Source organism: Scardinius erythrophthalmus (assembly GCF_964197995.2).
Source record: "Scardinius erythrophthalmus genome assembly, chromosome: 3".
NCBI lineage: Eukaryota > Metazoa > Chordata > Actinopteri > Cypriniformes > Leuciscidae > Scardinius > Scardinius erythrophthalmus.
Genome location: NC_138223.1, coordinates 11,354,449 through 11,374,034, shown reverse-complemented (window position 1 = coordinate 11,374,034; position 19,586 = coordinate 11,354,449).

Genomic DNA, 19,586 nt, shown 5'->3' with positions numbered 1-19,586 from the left:
AAAAACTGCATGCATCACTAATATTTAAGGGTTAGTTCACCTAAAAACGAAAATTCTGTCAGTAATTACTCACCCTCATGTTGTTCCAACCCCGTAAGACTTTCGTTCATCTTCGGAACACAAATTAAGATATTTTTGATTAAATCTGAGAGCTGTCTCACTCCTCCATAGGCTTCTGTTATTGAAACTTGCCGCCTCGGAAAGTTAGTAAAGACAATGTTTAAAATAGTCCAAGTGACTATAGTGGCTCAACTATAAGTTTATCAAGCGACGAGAATACTTTTTGTGCGCAAAAAAACAACAAAAATAACGACTTTTATTCAACTATTCATTTTTGTCTGTGTGAGCCTCTGAGTTCACGTAGTGTAACAGCGCAGTGCTTCTGGTTTGTACGTCAGCACGTACGATCACTATTGGCCGACGCTGGTCATGTGTGTGATGCGTGTGATGTACAACACAGAAGCGCTGCGCTGTTACACTTTACACTGCGCTGTTAAATTAAAAAATATCTTAATTTGTGTTCCGAAGAAGAACGAAAGTCTTATGGGGTTGGAACAACATGAGGGTGAGTAATTACTGACAGAATTTTCATTTTAGGGTGAACTAACCCTTTAAAGTCCCTGTAAAGTCAAAATTAAGTATGTGTTCTGAGTTTGTCACACCACAGAAAAAGGTGTTATTAGCCACCCAGCCAAATTTGAATGATAAAAAAGCCGGCAAGTCCATAAAATAAGCTATCAAAATCTTGAAAAAATGAGCAGTAGTCTCTGCTCTCAAACGCTGGGGGCGTGTCCGCTGGCTGCGCTGAAACCACGCCCACTCGCAGGAAAGCTGCCGTCGCCACACTCAACTGTCACCGCTACAGCCGGAATGGATGCTCCTAGGTTTTACAAAGCCATACATGTTCGAGCCTGGATTACCTACTATAATTATAACATAAGCATACAAGACAACTTACACTCATTGGTGGGCTCGCACTGCCGACGATGGCACCAGTTGTCGGCGCGACGGGAGGATGAAGGCCGAGGCGGGAGATAGTCGGCTCGGCCCCATTCACCAGTAACAGCGGGTTATCAGTGAATCCCAGTTGTCTCCGACGAAAGTTTATAAAACTATCCCGTGTAAAATTACCACTACAGAGGCGGGTTTTGGCGGTGATCCTCAGCTGTCCATCAAGGTGGCTCTTCACAAAATTAATCCACCTCTTCTTGATCGTTTTTCAGAAATTTAAATAAGGACACCGATCTGTTTTGTACGTGATCGCATCCAAGTAGTACGCATTTCCGTGACGAAGGCATAGCTAGCTAGTAAACTGTAAGCTGTAGTAACTAATAGTCCTGACAGTGACTCGCGATCGGCAAACTGATGTGAATGAATGTGCTCTATTTATATTGTTAGGGGAGGGGCAGCGTCAGGGGCTCCAGTGCGTCATCAAGTAGGGGCGTGTCCAGGAGCTCAGGGGCTCCAGTGCATCATCGAGCCCCCGTTTTAGCCCCGCCCAAAAAATCCGGAACACAGCAATGGTGAAAAACTGTTTAACGGTCTAACTCCACAATTCAGTACTTCACAGTTCACAATCTTTGTAATATGTTTTAGCAATACATTTCTAACATTTATAATGTGTTTAGAATTTTTTTTTAGAATTGCCTTTACAGGGACTTTAACTGATATACAAATGACACGATGCAGTGCATTATCAATTTCGAATGAGAAGACATTTCATTTTATACAAATGCTTAAAACTTTTACCTTCTGCATCTGTAAGGTAGTCTCTCCAGAAAGGAACGACAATTTCTTCAGTACGCCTTCTATTGCTGCCAACTGGAGATAGGCGAATGTTAAAGAGGCTATCAACCAGATCAGCTGTGAGGGTTGTAGGAGACCAGCATAGAAGGGGGCGAAAACTCTCCGGGTGAGCTTGTATTTTGTCCAGCACACCAAGTGTTTTAAGTCCATCACGAAATCTTGGAAAAAATCAGTTTAAGTTGACAGTTTTGTTTTAATTGGTGACTTAAGTTGACAAAGTCTATGTACATTTACTGTTCTTCAGGTTAGTTACAACACTAAAGTATGCATGTCAAATTCATAATTATAAAAGTGCTATCAAGTATAGCACACTAAACGCTTACATAAATGGTCCACAGAAAACCATGAACACAGTCTGCATGGATTTCAGTTCCTTGTTGGAAAAGCAAAAAAACTAAGGGATACCTCTCGAAAGGACCACGCACTCTGTGTATCACTTGGAACATCAGGATGTCATCTACAAGCTGATTCTTGTCTTCCAACCTTCGCAGTGGCCTCAGGCAGCCAGTAGTGGCCAAATACTCCTCGAGTGGCTCAGTTGATTCTAGCAGTTCTTCAAATGATTTACACTCATCGATCTACCAATAGTTGTAATAAACAAACATTTTAAATTTCTAGTGTAGAAACAGACACATAAACCACAACATATTGTAAAACTGAGAAAACAAATTACCCTTTTAATTTTTTCGTGCAGGTCACTATCCGCAATATCTTCCAAAACTGGCTTAGCCAATTCTGGGCCATCAACAAGGGAAGAGAAGAGGGTTGGGGACAGAAAGCCTGCCGGAGGACCGCCGTGTACAAGGCTAACTGCTATGGCCCTGCCTGCAATGAAGTACCGGTCCTCTCTCATGGCTAGAGAAAATAACAATATTATGAATGTGAGACAGTGCATGCATACAAAGACTTGACATATACCCGTGATTTTTAATGTAATAAATAATCAATGCTGTGAGATTACGATCAATGCATACCAGTACTGTCAAAGGCCAAGTTCATTTTATCTTCTTCTCCCTCAAACATTGGAGATAGTAGCAAAGCCTCCATTAGAATTCTTAGAAATTCTCTTCTTGGTCCACCTAAGTCCACAGCCTCCTCAGGTACACCCATATCATCAGAAAACCTGACAGAAATCGTGTGACATGGATCGTATGTCCCTCGTTTAAAACCTCTAATGGCTCCATCCAGGACTGATGATCGATTAATGTTAAATTTGCATTTCTTCTGATGGTTTATTTTTTTTGCAAGATCTTGCAAAATATCTTTTGGTGGCACTGGACATCCTGTGATCTTTCTAAAACAAACAAGATAAATGTAAGTTACTATGCTTTTAAGAGAATGGTATGCGTTTTGTTCAAGATCATTGACGATTTTGAACTTTGAACAATCTGCACAACATCTGTTGACTTTAAGGGGCAATAAACACATCATATGCATGTAAATTAGCAGGTGACACACCCCTTCACTACATTCAATACAGACCTGTAAACCAATAAAACCTAAATAAAACTATAAAACATAAATAAAAGCAAAATCACAACAACAAAACTGCATCTTTGATATTGGCTACCATAAAATGTTTGAATTTGGACTAACCTTTCACTCTGTAGGCTTGCAAGTATGGCCTGATTCAATTCCTCATCATCAGAAGACATGTCAGACAGTGCAGACATTACTGTAAGATAGTTATCATAGTTCCCTGATTGATGGTGTGTTGAGGTAGAGGGTAATGCGGAACTGCTGCTCTGGATAGGTGAGAAATTTTGGCCAGTAAGATCCATAAGAGGTGGATTAACTGAAACACCTCCTCTAAATGATGAGGTAGAAGGCTGAATGGAGGTGGAAGGGTAGATTTCCAGTGAGCACACTGGCAGCTGGCTAGACAAACTGCTTGCCGAATTGCTGCTGTGGTTTGGGGAGCTGATTCTTTGATTGGTCAAGGCAGGAGTTTGAGAGAATAATGCTCCAGACCCAAGTGACGAATCAAAAGATTGAACTTCAGGAGTACAGTTTGGTGGTGAGTCAGAGGTGGGAGCCATCAGACTGTTGTAACTTTGTCTATTTTGTGTCAAAGATGAGGAGCGCAGCTGCCTTGGTGTACCACTGTTTTCCTCACAGTTGCTGTCTTCACTGGTAAAGCCTGTAATATCATCCTTGGAAATACATAAAAAAAACTTTTTCAGATACAAAAATGTTCAACAGTAAACTGAACAGTACCTGTAACCACTAAGATTTCTGATTGTATTTCTAACAATTACTTCTGCTGTCCCCTTCTATTATAAGACCTCAGTTAGTTAAATTCCTTTATTTTGAAGCAGGCATACTAACGCTGCACTAGTTTATATGAGCAAATCCAAAAACATAGTTCCTTAATATGTTCATAACTACAAAGCAGAAATTAAATATTATCTCAGAGATGACTGAAAACATTTAATCTGCTCCAATTAAGGGTTAATAGGGCCCAAGCCCTCTAAGGGCGAAGGCCCTATTGTTCTCTTAAAGGTGCAATGTGTGATATTTCTGAGGATCTATTGACAGAAATGCAATATAAGATCCATAACTATGTTTTCAGTGGTGTACAAAGACCTCACTTAATGAACCGTTATGTTTTTAATACCTTAGAATGAGTCATTTATATCTACATAACCGCGGGCACCCCCCTTCTATGAAGGTCGACATATCGTGACATCATGTTTCTACTGTAGCCGACAGCGAACAAACAGCGCTACAGAGCGCGTTTCGTCACTAACTTGAATGAGAAGCAGCAGAAAAAGACACAGCAGAATACTCAGGTTGTCCCTGACTCTACAAACGTGGAGAAAAACATGCTGTCTGAACGACGCCTCGGACATCGTAACGTTAGCTATTTCACCATACCTAGCTGCTTTGATGCTCTTATCCATAGCTCTTATCTTATACTAACTAGCATGGAAACAAGCTATGGTAAAGTCAGTGAATAAAAGACTAACACAATGATGAACAAGTAAAATTAACAATCGCAATAACATGTGGTTTTACTGAATAATTAAGTAAATATAATTTAATATAAAATATAATATAAAGAAACATCATTGCTTGACTTGCTACTCTCTGCTGACTCAGGCGACGACATCTTCCGTTCCTACGTCGGCCACCTTAGCTTCTCCTTCGAGTTTTCAATTTGAGGGATACGCAGTGAGTAACTGACTGTTTGCAATTCACAAACCTCACCACTAGATGTCGCTAAAAAAAAAATATATATATATATAAAAAAAACCACACACTGCACCTTTAAGGATTATTATTATTATGTTCAGGGTTTGGGGGAATTTTGGGGCCCTTAACGTGCTCAAAAACTCTTGAAAGTTTGAAAGCCGGGCCAAAGCTGGTACACAGGCGTGACAGGCGGGCTCTACGGCGCCCCCTATAACGGGATCAGAAATCTTTGACACATACAAGAACATTTCTTTATGCAACTCTATAAACACAGATCTCATTGAGCCAAACAAATTCCGCACAATGCATTACATTAGCTACGGCCAACAAGAAGTTGGCTATTTAGGTTTGTTTGGAAAACGCATGCTCTAAAATTCGATATACTTCTAGGGAATTAATCTGATCGCCACCAAACTTGGTCAACATGAAGTCATGACATTGAGGATGCTAAATTGAAGAAGGCTTCTTGATATCTCGAACGGTTTGGCTGTGGCGTTCAAACGAATTAATGGCGCGAAAAGGGAAACAGGAAGTGTGTTATAACTTCTGCATACATTAACTGACTTTGATGAAACTTCAGTTGTATGTTCATCGTAGCAGGCTGATTGCATGGATGTAAGACAAAGTTATAGCTCCACCAACTGGCAGCTGCTGCAGTAAATGTGGCGTATTCATACCAGGTTTAAATTCATTTTGCCCGCCGTGCAGAGTTGCCCTAAAGCCACCAGAGTGGCAGTGGCACCGGCACTGGGCTTGTGCCCATCATCGCCACTTGCAGCTGTATTTGTTATTACAATGCTCTGTAGGTCAATTCAAATGTGATGTAACTTACCAAAATTGGCTTTGATGGTCTAATGTACAGGGCTTTTGATTTATATATTTTATGTATGAGACTCGCATCCAGCTCCTGTCCAGCGCGCAGTTTGGGTGAAATCAATTTGTGGCCACATGCCATCAGAAACTCTATGCTGAAAAACATAAAAATTTCATGCAACTTTCACAGCTGGAATTGACATTACCTTTAAATTCTTTATTATAATAAAATTATATCACAGGTTGGACTTCGTAAAACAAAGTACATGTGGTTACCTCACATCAGCAGAGAGCTTTTCTCCAAAGGCATCCCTTATTTGTTCAGCAACAGTCCTCTGGTCCCAGGATTTCTGGAATTCAAATCCATTCAATATATGTCCTTGTTCATGCAACTGTTGCTTTGTGCGATGCTTGACAACGACACTGCTTGATGGCGTTGGAAGTAGTATGACATCTTTGTTGAAAGTATCATGAAAATGTGTTTTGGCCCTAGAAAACAAAGCAGATATTAATTGAAATTTGTACTCATCAAACATGACAAAATTTAGGATGATATATTTTTACATTCATACCACAGCTATTAAAAAAAAGTTGGTGATCATTAATTTTATTCATTTCCTTAAACACTACCCTAAAACTGGTGACAGGGAGTACATCAAATCACTCCATAGTCCATACATTTAAATTTAAATTAACAAGCTGATGGAAGACACATAATTAGGGTGCTTTCACACCTGCCTCATTTAGTTCGGTTGAATCGCACTAGAGTTTGTTTTCCCCATTGGTGCGGTTCGTTTGGGCAGGTGTGAATGCGGCAATCGCACTCGGGTGCGCACCAAAAGCGGACCAAACAAGCGTACCGAGACCTGCTCAAAGAGGTGGTCTCGGTACGCTTTGAAACGAACTCTGGAGCGGTTCGTTTGTGGTGAGAACGTGATCCGACCTCGAACAGAACCAACTGCCAAAGAACTGCGCATTTTTGGACTAAACCAGTTGCCGTAGTCAGCTGCGCTGTGATTATGGGATGAGGAGAAATGTTTGTTGACAGTTTGCACTCACAGACAAACTTGTGAGGAGGTGCGGAGCCTGATAGAAATAATTAACAGCTGCATCCTCGCTTCATTCTCAAATATTATTGTTTGTCTGAAGTGGTGTAGACAAACTATATAATAAAATATGACGAAGGATACAATCAGCCCACGCAGTCGTCTCTCCATAGTAAACAGTGGTGTGTTATTTGCCGGATTTTCCCGCACGTTAATTCTGACCAAACGAAGTGCAGTTATGTAAATGCGTTAAAGACACATCTGGCCAGTGAGTGGTGTGGATGTTGTCACGTGACTGCATTTTGGTTCGTTTTATCAACTCATAAACTGATTCGGACCAGAGCGATCAGTCTGGTGTGAAAAGGAACCAAAATGCCTGAAAAATGCTACAAAGTATCATTTTTCACCCTTGGTCCGGACCAAATGACCTGAACTACAGATGTGAAAGCACCCTTAGAAAACGAATGTTGTCCTACAAAGAACTACAATAACACCTTTTAATTAAAATAAAATTAAAATCAATTACACTGCTGAACAATAATGTTACAACTAATTTCTATTTCTCCCCACATTTTATTTGACAACTGTATTATTGGTTTATGTACTACAAACTAGGGCTGGGGTAAACGATTATTAATTAAACGATTAGTCGGGCGATTATTTTATCGATTAATCGACTAATCTAACGACTAATTGGAATTATTTATCCTGTCTGTTATTCGCATATCTCTGTCGAACCGTTACTCCGATGGAGTTCAAACTCGACAGCTGTCTGGGCACGAGTAAGTGCAGTGCCAAGTTTGACGTTGTTTGGATGAGAAATGCAAAAGATATGTTAAATATATCGGTAAAAGAAGCACTTAGAAGGTTGTGGTTTAAAAATAAACATTCTGACATAAACACACTGCCAGCTACAATGTTTACTTCTGAATAATATAGTATAAATGTGATAAATCCATTTTTTTTTTAATGCAATTAATCCATTGAATCAATATAAAAGTTATTTTTCACATTGAAACTGTTGAAAATACACAACAAAGTAAGTTGATCCACATATGACAGCCTCTGAACTCGGTCAATACTAATCTGGACTAAACAGGCTACATTCAATCCGCCATCGCTAAGAAATACCTTCTGAACGACGGCGATCAGCTGTAAAATGGCTTAGGTCCTGCTCGGTTTTCGTTGACTTTGAGTACAAGAATTGAAAGTTTTTTAAAAGATCTCCTGGGGTTAACGTGTCAGCATTCGACAGAAGTTTGACGCTGTCGTGTGAGAACAAGCAACAGTCGGCATTTCTCTTCCTCCTGCGTGCCTCATCTTCTTAATCTCCTCACGTAAATGATTAGATTTCGATGGTTTACGTTTCTTCCCTTCGGCAGAATCCACCACAGGTTCATCAATGCCGTCAAATGTATTATTTTTGTTGTTTGTTTGTTGATCAAAAAGTGCAAAGTAGATAAGAAAAACTAGGATGCCGGGTGTCAGAGCGCCACCGTTACTGTTTACAATGCGTGGAATGGTGCGCTGTGATTGGTTGAGCGGATTTATGGCATTCTGCAGAGAAAGGAGACTGGCGTTTGTCGCGGTTTGGAAAGAAAGGGAGAAAACATGGCAGAATAACACGGCGGGCGGTGTGTGTGTGGCGAGCTGTACCTCCGGGAATGGTGCAAAAAAAAAAAAAACCGACGTAAAGGTTACTTTTCGGTTACGTTTGATATTAAACATATTAAACAAAGTCTCACCTTTCAAATGTGGTCATTTTTTAAAAGAAATTTAAACAATAAATACCTAGCTATCATCTCTTCCTTCTAGGTAATGTATAGCCTCAAATAAACATGAACAAACATAAGAAGGAATGTTGTTTTAACCACGGAAAGACGTCAGTACACTCCGTTTTTCAAGTTCAAATCCTCCCATGTTAATCTACTAACTCTCCTGACTGCTTTGTCGGACAAAATGGCGGATGGCGAAGTATGATTGGTCAGATCACCTGTCAATCAAGCTCCCTGCGAAAAGAAATGCATTACTCGTACTTTTTCAATGAGAAAATACCCCGAGAGGGCTTGAAAAACACAAATAAATCATACATCGTCGCAATCCTCAGTTTATTATCTTCACGTTGCATTCATCAAAACCAGACCCGTTGAAAAAAAAAAAAAAAACGCGTCTTGTGTAATTTTCTGTCATTCGAATCATTTTAGCGGCCTTTAGCTGCTACCGTTTTTATTACGGACATGGTTTTGAAAACACTATCTAACACTAAAGTGTTTACTGCGATGCCAAAGTGTATTGCAAGATTAGCAAACGTACATTTCACGAGTTTGTGTGCATAACGTTAAATTACCGTGTAATTTAATCCTTCGCGTTCTAAATAATTTGGCTTGCGGCCTTGTGTTAAACTTCAGGTATTAAGTTATAACCGGTTATAACGTTAAATGTGCGTTGTTCTTACCTTTTCCTTGACCTTGAGCTCCAGTTGCCAAAGTGCTTCTGAGTCTGATATCGCAAAGATTGCCGCAATCCTCCAGTTTGTCCTAGAGTTGCAGCTTGACCTGCCGAAGCATCGACTCGCGAGCTGCCAGGCCTGAAAAGTGCCCTCATCTCACTTTCTACCGTGCTGTATGTAGTATTACGTGCGGATGAGCCTGTCCTTGGTCGCTCAAGGGACGAGGCCAACGATGTTACCGTTTCAGGAGATGATAAAATATTTCTTAGAACTCCAATAGCTTGCTGAAGTGCACCTGCCTCATCTACCACAGCCATGTTGATCAAGACCTATCCCCGATCGCGCCAAACCTGCCTTCCGTTTCCATTATACGCCTTCCGTTTCCACTATACTCTCTCTCTCTCACATACATACATTGTTCTCTTACATACACATATTTTTTTCAGACATATATACATTTTCTTCTTACATACATTTATTTACAATATTAAATGTCTAATTTGAATACATTTGCATAAGAGTAAAATGTATGTATGTGAAAGGAGAATGTATGTGTGTGAGAGTAGAATGTATGTGTGTGAGAGAGTAGAAATGTATGTATGTGAAAGGAGAATGTATGTGTGTGAGAGTAGAATGTATGTGTGTGAGAGAGTAGAAATGTATGTATGTGAAAGGAGAATGTATGAGTGTGAGAGGAGAATGTATGTGTGTGAGAGAGTAGAAATGTATGTATGTGAAAGGAGAATGTATGTGTGTGAGAGTAGAATGTATGTGTGTGTGAGAGTAGAAATGTATGTATGTGAAAGGAGAATGTATGTGTGTGAGAGTAGAAATATGGATTTTGGCTTGTACGGCCTCTCATACACAAGCATTCATAGACACGTATTCATAAAAGCTATATTATTGTGGCTCCGTCTGCTTAGATTTGTGTGTGTGTGTGTGTGTGTGTGTGTGTGTGTGTGTGTGTGTGTGTGTGTGTGTGTGTGTGTGTGTGTGTGTGTGTGTGTGTGTGTGTGTGAGAGAGAAAAAGTGATTGTAAAAGAAATAGAGATGTAGAACAGGTGGCTGTACATGTTGATTAGTAACACTGACAGTTTGGAAGTTAAAATGCAAATTTAGCAAGCATAAATGAGAAAACCTTAACAGCACATCTGTGTGTAAGTGCAAGTGTTTATATCATTAATGTAATTACAGGAGTTGAAGTAAATTGATTGTGACTTTATTAAGATTTGAAGTGACCATGGTCAATTTTAGTGTTGAGTGTTTTGGCAGTGTTCACAAGTGGTTGGACAGTGAAGATGTGGTCAAATCTCTACACTTTAATTATGCTGTGACTTCAGATTTAATTATTTTTATGCATCTTTCATCATGCAGTTATCTCTATTGTTTCTGAGATTGTCGTATATTTTTCCAACCAATTTGAGCAGTTGTGCTTGTGTAATTCATTGCCTTCTGAGATTTGAAATGGGTTATTCCTTTTATGGAGAAAAAAATTTAATGCCTGTTTTGTAAATTATGAAAGAACTTCTGGATATATTAGAGTTCAGGCACTTTATTATTTAAAGCTTGATTATTTACACAATAGTCATTGTTCTGTGACAGATTGAGTTTTTACTCAGAAATTGCTTGTACGTTTCACAAATAAGAAACTGCAAGTAACAATAGAAATTTTAATTAGAAAGACTGAAATAATATTTCCTAGTAAAATGTACATAAATTTTGTTTTATTTACAACTTCGAATTTTTTTTTACTGTCAACATAATTCAAACTTTTTTTTAAATGGATTTTCAAATGGATGATTACATAGATTTATATCATTTTATCTAATATTAAAGATTATGAGAAAAAACGACCATTATCATAAAATATCACAGCATAAAATGTTGCTAATACTTGATCATGTTTATGCTCTTATTTTCCCACCAAAAGTTACGTCACTTCCTGGGATCTGGCTTTTTTTTAGTTAAAGGAAATTTCAAAAGACTAACAGGATAGAAAGTAATCGCACACAGGAAACAATGTAACTTGAGTACCAATTAAAAGAGAAAAGAACAAAATTAAGAAACACCTTATTAACTTTTTTTTTTTATATATAAGAAGTGCAAAACACCCCATGGCCAAATTTGGGAGCAAACCAAAGTAGTACAATTATTTAAAATTAGCCTTAAATTGTTATTTTGTAATAAAATAAAATTTAAAACTAACATGACTAAAAAATATGTCGCAACTATATGCGGAACTGATTAATGTGTACATAAAGCGTTTCATTCAAGGCAATTTTGCTTAAGTGCTACCAGGTGGGTCCAGAAATGTCTTTATACTTTATAATTACTGCGTTTTATTGCTGGAAAGGTTCTTTATAACAGGGATTATCGCTGAGGACAAAATCAAAGCTAGAACACACATGAGTGCATTCTTCATACGGCTATCTGCTATTGCTGGAAGGTGTTTGTTAATGTACAACACTAATGGCCTATCTGTTTCAGATGGCGTCTTCATCTCTTGAGGAATAGCCTGATTTCAGACCAAATATCACGCATGTAGGAGTTTGTTATATACACTGTTATATTCATACACACACATGCACTATTATACGACTATTTTGTGTGGGCGTTTGGTTTAACAGTTGCAAAAGATGCTTTTGAACATTTTGCCAATTAGTGTTTAGCACTGTTTAGTGGTTGCATCCACAAAGGAGAAATACAATACTTGGAACGAAAAACACACACACATACACACATGCACTCAACTTTTAAAACTTCATATTAATTCTGAGAGGAATTTTAATAGAGTTGAATAACTCGCTCGCAGTATTCAGCAAAACATCACATTAATTTGACCGATCAACAGCGAAGATAAATGCGCAGACAAGAATATGGAGGCAGATGTGACGAAGTGGTGTCACAACAATAACACGGCCCTGAATGTCAATAAGAAAAACTCATTTTCGACTCCAGTGCACCCAGACAGATTCTCCACCCTAATCATCACTAATGGGGCCACAGCGGAGACTGTGAACTGCCTGGGGTTACTTGGGCTGCAGATTTGAAATTGTCCTTCCCCAGACCCTAAACACCAAAGACATTTCCATGGAAATACAGCACCTCCATGCAGTTTCTGGAGTGTTTTAAAAAATAGCATTTAAAATTCTAGTGGCAGCTCTGTCTGTCTGGTATCTGTGACAAGAAAGGCAGTGTTGGGGAATGTTACGCTTACTCCATTATTGCATTACTCCTACTAAAACTAGCTTGGCTTGCAGGTGTTTTGTAAATTCAAAGTGGTAAATTTGAAGTGTTTGCCTAAATCTGTGTGACTACTTTATAAGGAAAGGGAGAGGTATGCAAATGCATCTGTCAGTGAATACATAAAATTAATAGAACAGTGACACATATGACTTAGCACTTTAATAAGTAACTTAGTTCGGTATTATCTTGTAAATTCAACAACGCACACATTCATGTCTGGCATGCAACATTTCTTGATCCTGCTTTCTTGTTCTCCCCAGTGTATCCATTAAAAAAAAAAAAAAAATTATGAAGTGGCAAAAAAGTCATACAATATCCAAGAACCAATTAACACTCATTCACTCACTCGCTCGCTCACTCACTCACTCACTCACTCATTTTTCTGTTGTCAAATTGTGCAACATGACTACATTGAGATCTTGGGAAAAAGCAAAGATAGACTGTTTGGCATTAATGCAACATCTATCTTATATCCATCTATACAGTAAAAAATATATATATCCTAGCTAAGACTTTAGCCACGGTTGACAGCACTAACCAGGCATTTTAAAGTCACCAGTCCATGCCAAACTCAAGTAAGCTCATCTGCTAATGTTGGTAATGTTACATAAGAGAGTTTCAGGAGTTGGCTGGGGAAATCTTTGAACTGACTTGAGGTAATTCCAAAAATGATTTCTGTTTCAATTTGTTCTTCTTCAGGCGGCCATTGTAGAAGCAGTCATGCTACAGGACTAATTTACACCGACAAAAAGTTCTTCAGAAACTAAGATTCACACTAAGCTAAGACTGACATTTTTGCCTTGCAATGAAATCTTTTATGATCCCTGTAATTTATCTCCAGCAGTAAATCCAGCTTTACTCAGGCACCGTGGTGTACAGTAGGTTATGTGAATACCAGATACAAACACACCAGCTGCTGGTTTGTGACATTGTGATTCTTTTAAGTGTAGAGTGCCTAATTCACTGATCATATTAGTGGTAACAGCACTGCTGTCGAATGTTAGGGGCCTTTCACGCGGTACGCGTTTTTCCATTCCAGCGCGCTACTTTTCCATTATTATTCAGTGTAAACATGCTCTAGACAGATGTCTTTAACGTATAAATTCCACTCAGATTGTAAGGGGTGGTTTAAACCTTTTCTAATTCATTCGATAAGACATGTACACACTTGATCGGATTGAAAACTGAATCTGGAAAGTTCTGCACACATGTAATGATGTCGAAATGACGTACACTGTAAAAAATTTGCTGTAGTTATGCAGCTATTTGCCAGTAACTTACTGTAGATTTAAATGTATGTTATTTACTGGCAACAGTTTGTTCAAAGTTAAATGAACATTAAACATTAACAAGTCTTTGTCTTTAAAAAATAAAACTATAAAATAACAATCTAATGCAAAGCATTCTGGGAACCAGAAATCTTCATCAACCTTTTTCTGTTTTTTTCCTTCAGATTTTGGTTCCCAGAATGCTTTGCATGAGGCTGTTATTTTAGTTTTATTCTGTAAAGATAAAGACTTGTTAATGTTTAATGTTCATTTAATTTTGAACAAATTGTTGCCAGTAAATAAAATCAATTTAAATCTACAGTAAGTTACTGGCAAAGTAGCTGCCAGTAATACTGTAATTTCTACAGATTTTTCTAACAGTGTATGATAAACAAAACTAGCCGTTGTTGTTGAAGGTAAGATGTCATTCTTAAATTCTCCTTCCATTCATCACCCCACCAGTCTTGGCTTCAGACTCTCATTCACAGACGCCTAGTTTTTGATGTGGGAAAGGGTGTTTTTACTGCTTGATAAAAACGGTATGCTAATGTCGTCTCCTAATTAGTGCTAATGTCGTCTCCTAATTAGGACCCGAAACAGATAAATATTAAGTCTGCTTTTTAAAACAAAGAAAATAAACAATGGAAGAAGGGTGGCTGGAACGATCATCTTGAAACATTAATATTAGAATATTAGAATTAAATGTATTCTGACGGATCTGGTAAAAGCCTGGACTCTTTACCAGATCTCATCAGAAGACATCCGTTTTGTCTGGTATCCAAAACTGTCAGCAGAGTTTTGTCTGATACCCAAAATCAGTTAACAAATTGTATTTTGTCTGATACTCAAAACTGTATTAACTAAAAGTATTCTGGAAGCCAGGGAAGAGCAGAAATCAGGAGACAAAGTGATGATTATAAAAAAAAAATGAGGAGGGTTAATTGATTAATCCTAGTTGTTTATGTGTTAATGTTCAGACTTTGTCTTACCAGCACAAATCGGCACAAGTCATTATACCAAAGCAATGGCGATGGGAAATAACTGCCTCACAACATTGCACCATGATGTTAAAAACCTTTTCTCATTCGTGAAGACAAATATACCTTGAAACCACATAATCAAGATTAAACAATAGCAAGCATTGCAAGAGCAAGGGAAATAAATCATATAACAAGTAATATAAAACAAATTAAATGGATTAAATGATAAATTATTCTGATTAAATAATTAAACAAAGAAAATAAAAGAGATGGTAGCTTGTAGCTTTCTTGAAGCCACACATACACACACACTAACGCACACACACACACACACACACACACACACACACACACACACACACACACACACACACACACACACACACACACACACACACACACACACACACACACACACACACACACACACACAGTGGGTGCTATTGAGAATCCTTAGATCCTTCAACATCTTACCAGAGAATAGAAATAGGAACTTTTCAGTTACATTTAAAATCCTTCATGGTTTTTTTTTTTTCTAGAAGCACAATGGGGCTTATAATGGTCTTGCAGGCTTCTAGTTAGAGAGGCCTCATTCACCCTATGCAAGCTTGAAACCATATAGGTTTAAGAATAAAGCCAATTAGCTACTTAAGTGCACTTGAGTATAGCACAATATCCTTCATCGACAGCTTGTCTTTCCTTTGAGAAACAGACATTATGGTGTTGCGGCTTTATTCTCAGCTAGTCTTCATCTTTATTTCCAAAGAAACACTTTATTTCTCTCAAGTTCTAATACATTATCTCAAATCAAACTCAATGGCTTTTTATGCACTCCACACAGCATTTAATGTTTACAGCTCACTTGAGCTAGAGGACAGCTATTTTGTTGAAGAACAATATTTCATACTTGTAATTGTACTATTTCAACATTGGTTGGGACTAAATTGGCCTACATTTTACAAGACAAAGATTTTCCCACAAAACTATATGCAGACTTGTTTGTTTAATTTCTTACTGCCTTAAACTATGGTTGTATATAGCATCCATTTTATTCATGAAGCAGCATGAACAAGTTAAATATCAATACTATTGGTATTGTTAAAATTATTGTGTTAAACAATATCAATTTAAATGATATCTTAAGGTAAAAATAAAATACAGCCATGAGAAATGGTGGTTCCATGATGGGTTCCTGGACCTTAAATTCATTAATGGTCATTAATTATTCCATATTCAGGTCTTTAGCGACCTATATCCAACACGGGTGGCTCTCTAACTACTACAATAGTATAAAAGTCTTGAAATTTTAACAATTACAAAAGAATATATATATATATATATATATATATATATATATATATATATATATATATATATATATATATATATATATATATATATATTAGTGGTGGGCCGTTATCGGCGTTAACGCATCGCGCGATAAAAAAAATATCGCCGTTAATCTATTCTCCAAGTTGGGTTGGGAGCTGGCTCAAGCTACACAAGCTATGATGACGCAATCTACCCGCGGCCGCGAGGAACACCCGGCTGCAACGCATCATATTCGTCGTCATCTTAAGTAAACACTGTAACACAGCTGAAAGTGAAAACTGGTGAAAAAGATCGGTGCAACGAGCAGCAGCAAACTATATAGACAGAGTGTGTGAGGTAACAGTTCGGTAAGTTAAAACGTGACTTATCCGTTCTACCACCTCAAATTCAAAACGAAACATATCACTGAATACCAGCCCGCGCGTATTATTCCCAATATATCTGAGTGGTGTAGAACATAATCTCTGTCTGCGCCCGATTTTAAGAATCGTTGTTGTGTTTCTTTTTAACTGAAAAGACATCAGTTAGACAATATTCTAATTTTAAATTTGGGGTTTCATAAGCTCCAAGCCATAATAAACATTAGACCTACTTAAGTCTCTGCAGCTAGTGTACTTACATTTTATTTATCTGCAAAATTATGTTGTATACTTACAGTTTTGCACAATATATGTTCTCAAAACTACATACACCCTTTAAAAAAAAATACATTTAGCAGTTGTTTTGCAGGGTCTGTGTAACCTGTTCTGAAATGGTTTTATTATAATATCGTTATCGCAAGAGGCTGCAATGTATATCACAATATGGATTTTAGGCAACATCGCTAGTAGTTGATAATAACATAGGCCTACCTAATGTTGCCTACGGACAGTAACAGTACAGTAGTAACCTTTTACAGTGAGTAGAACAGCTTTCTCAAGCAGTTTGTGATGCATTTTGGAAACAGGAGATGAGCCCCTGGTCTAATGCGCCACCTGACTTGAGAAACCCGTTCTCAAAGACTTACTTTTATAGTCATTATTTGGGTAGCACACATATTCTGAATGCCTTCGGCAGAATTCAAATGAGCCATTTTAATCTAGATTAATTTCAAAATTAATCTAGATTAATCTAGATTAAAAAAATTAATCTATGCCCACCTCTAATATATATATATTTTTAACATTTTTATACTAAGAAGGGTTCAGTTTGAGCAAAGGCTTTTTACCATCATCACGGTCATCGTCAGAGCTCATTTCCCCTGTACATTCAGCATCTGGCTCTTTCGCAATCTCGACGATAATCTCAAAACTATCGGTTTCAATGTTTTCAAAATCAATATTTTGATTACTGGCAGCATGTTCACCAGATCAATTGACACTTAAACTATTATTTGATTGCATACAGCAGTGGTTCCCAAAACTTTTAGTGTTGTACAGTTTTTCTAACCCTATTTTATGTCAAATTAATATAATAAATAAAGCAATTAATTAAACTAAATCAGTGATGTAAATTAAATGAAATCTGTTTGAACAGAAGCCATCTTTGCATCTTTGGCACAAGCTGTATCTAGATGTAGTTACACACTGTCTAAAATTGCAATAAAACTGAACACTTCAATATTGCAATAAATCAAGGTCGACACAACAGTTTCTTAAATGTCTACAAACACTCAAGTCTCATTTAAGCTCAAGTGCTCAAAAAGATCATAAGTAAACCAATATCCTTCAAAAGGAATCTTCAATCCAACGGATAAATAAAATAATGTAAAGGAAATAGTCAAGGCCTATGCTTGCACTTGTGCTAGTTTCAGCCTCATCACCGGCTGCAGCATGACCTCATCTCACATATGAAACACCTGCCATTCAACAACTACCATGCTAATGCACTCGTATTTGTGTAAAGTAACCTTGTTGACAATTTTGTGCGAGTAAGGGTAAAACACACTTGATATTGTACCTTTAATGCCCTATAGATGGCGATATCCCTTCTTTTGTAGCAGAAATAAACTGCTGCAGAAAAATGTAGGCGCCATGCAAAATGTAACAATTGTACTACTTATTACAAATGTATTGGAGTAAAGAGTACATATGAAGAGTTCAGATGCAAAAGCCTCTAAGTGCCATCTGAAATTTTCTTCTAGAATGATCATTTTTATCAAGCTTGTATATGTAAGTTCAGTAATTTCACTTAAATGACAATTAATAGGTTATTTTCATTGCCCTTTAAGTGAAATTGCTGAACTTAAATATACAAGCTTGATAAAAATTTCAGATGGCACTTAGAGACTTTTGCATCTGAACTCTTCATATACTTACTTAAAAATGTAGTCATGAGAGTAAAAGTTGCTTATATCTTTGATACTCAGTAAAAGTACCAAGTAGCCAAAAAGATATTTAAGTGCTTATTACTTAGTAAACTAATTACATTTACTCATACTTTACACCACTGTTGTTCGCATACCCCCTCTGTTACCTTATGTACCCCCAGTTTGGGAAACATTAGTGTACAGTATACTTGCTCGACAGTAAACCGGTGAGCCATTTCATGTTTTGCTGATGTATATTCTTTGGTTTTATGCCTGCGGTAATTGTGAGTGAAACATCACGTCATCATTGTGTATCAGACATTGCCACCTTGAGGAAGAAAGGTGAATTGCACTTATTGAGTCATCAGAGATTCAGTTATTGAAAAAAAAAAACCATACACTATTATATACCTTTGGTCGCTAGCGACCCTATGCACTTACAATAAATTAATTAAAAAACGGACATTCTTTTATATTCTTTTCTTGTTATATTGTTTATAATGAATGAATTGAGGAATACTTAAAGGTTGATGTCTTACTTTAAAAAAAAAATTAATGAAAAAAAAAAATATTACATCCCGGTTTGCTAAAGACAGAGGTTTGCGTTTAAGAGTTAAAAGATTAATTCTGTCATAATTTGCTTGATGTTGTTCCAGAGCCATATGAATGCACTGCAAAAGCTGTTTCTTGCTGCCTTTAAGGTTACAAGATATTAGAAAATCAGTTGAGTTCCCATGGCATGTATTTGTTAAAGTGAACCTTTAAATTTACTCAAGAATCTCTGGATGAAAGAATCTGTCAAATGCATACATGCAAATGTTCTATCTTGTATCCACAGACAAGGGATTTGAGTGGCCCAGTCATTTGCACACTTGTTGCCTGGAGGAGGTGATGGACTCGTGTAGAGTTTGGGCGAAAGCCAGGAGCCAATGTGAAGCTATTCACAAGCAACCATTGATGATAAGAGTGTGCATTTGATTTCAAGTGTTACCTAAAAGCAGCATCCCAACACCAAGAGAATGCAGCGCCACTGATAAGAAACAGAAGACATGATTGCTGCAAACACTCCAACAAAAAACTCCAACAAAAGGGCTTAAAGAGACACACACGTTTACTTATATCTAAATGAAGACACTGCAGACTGTTGTTTTGTAGCTCAATTCA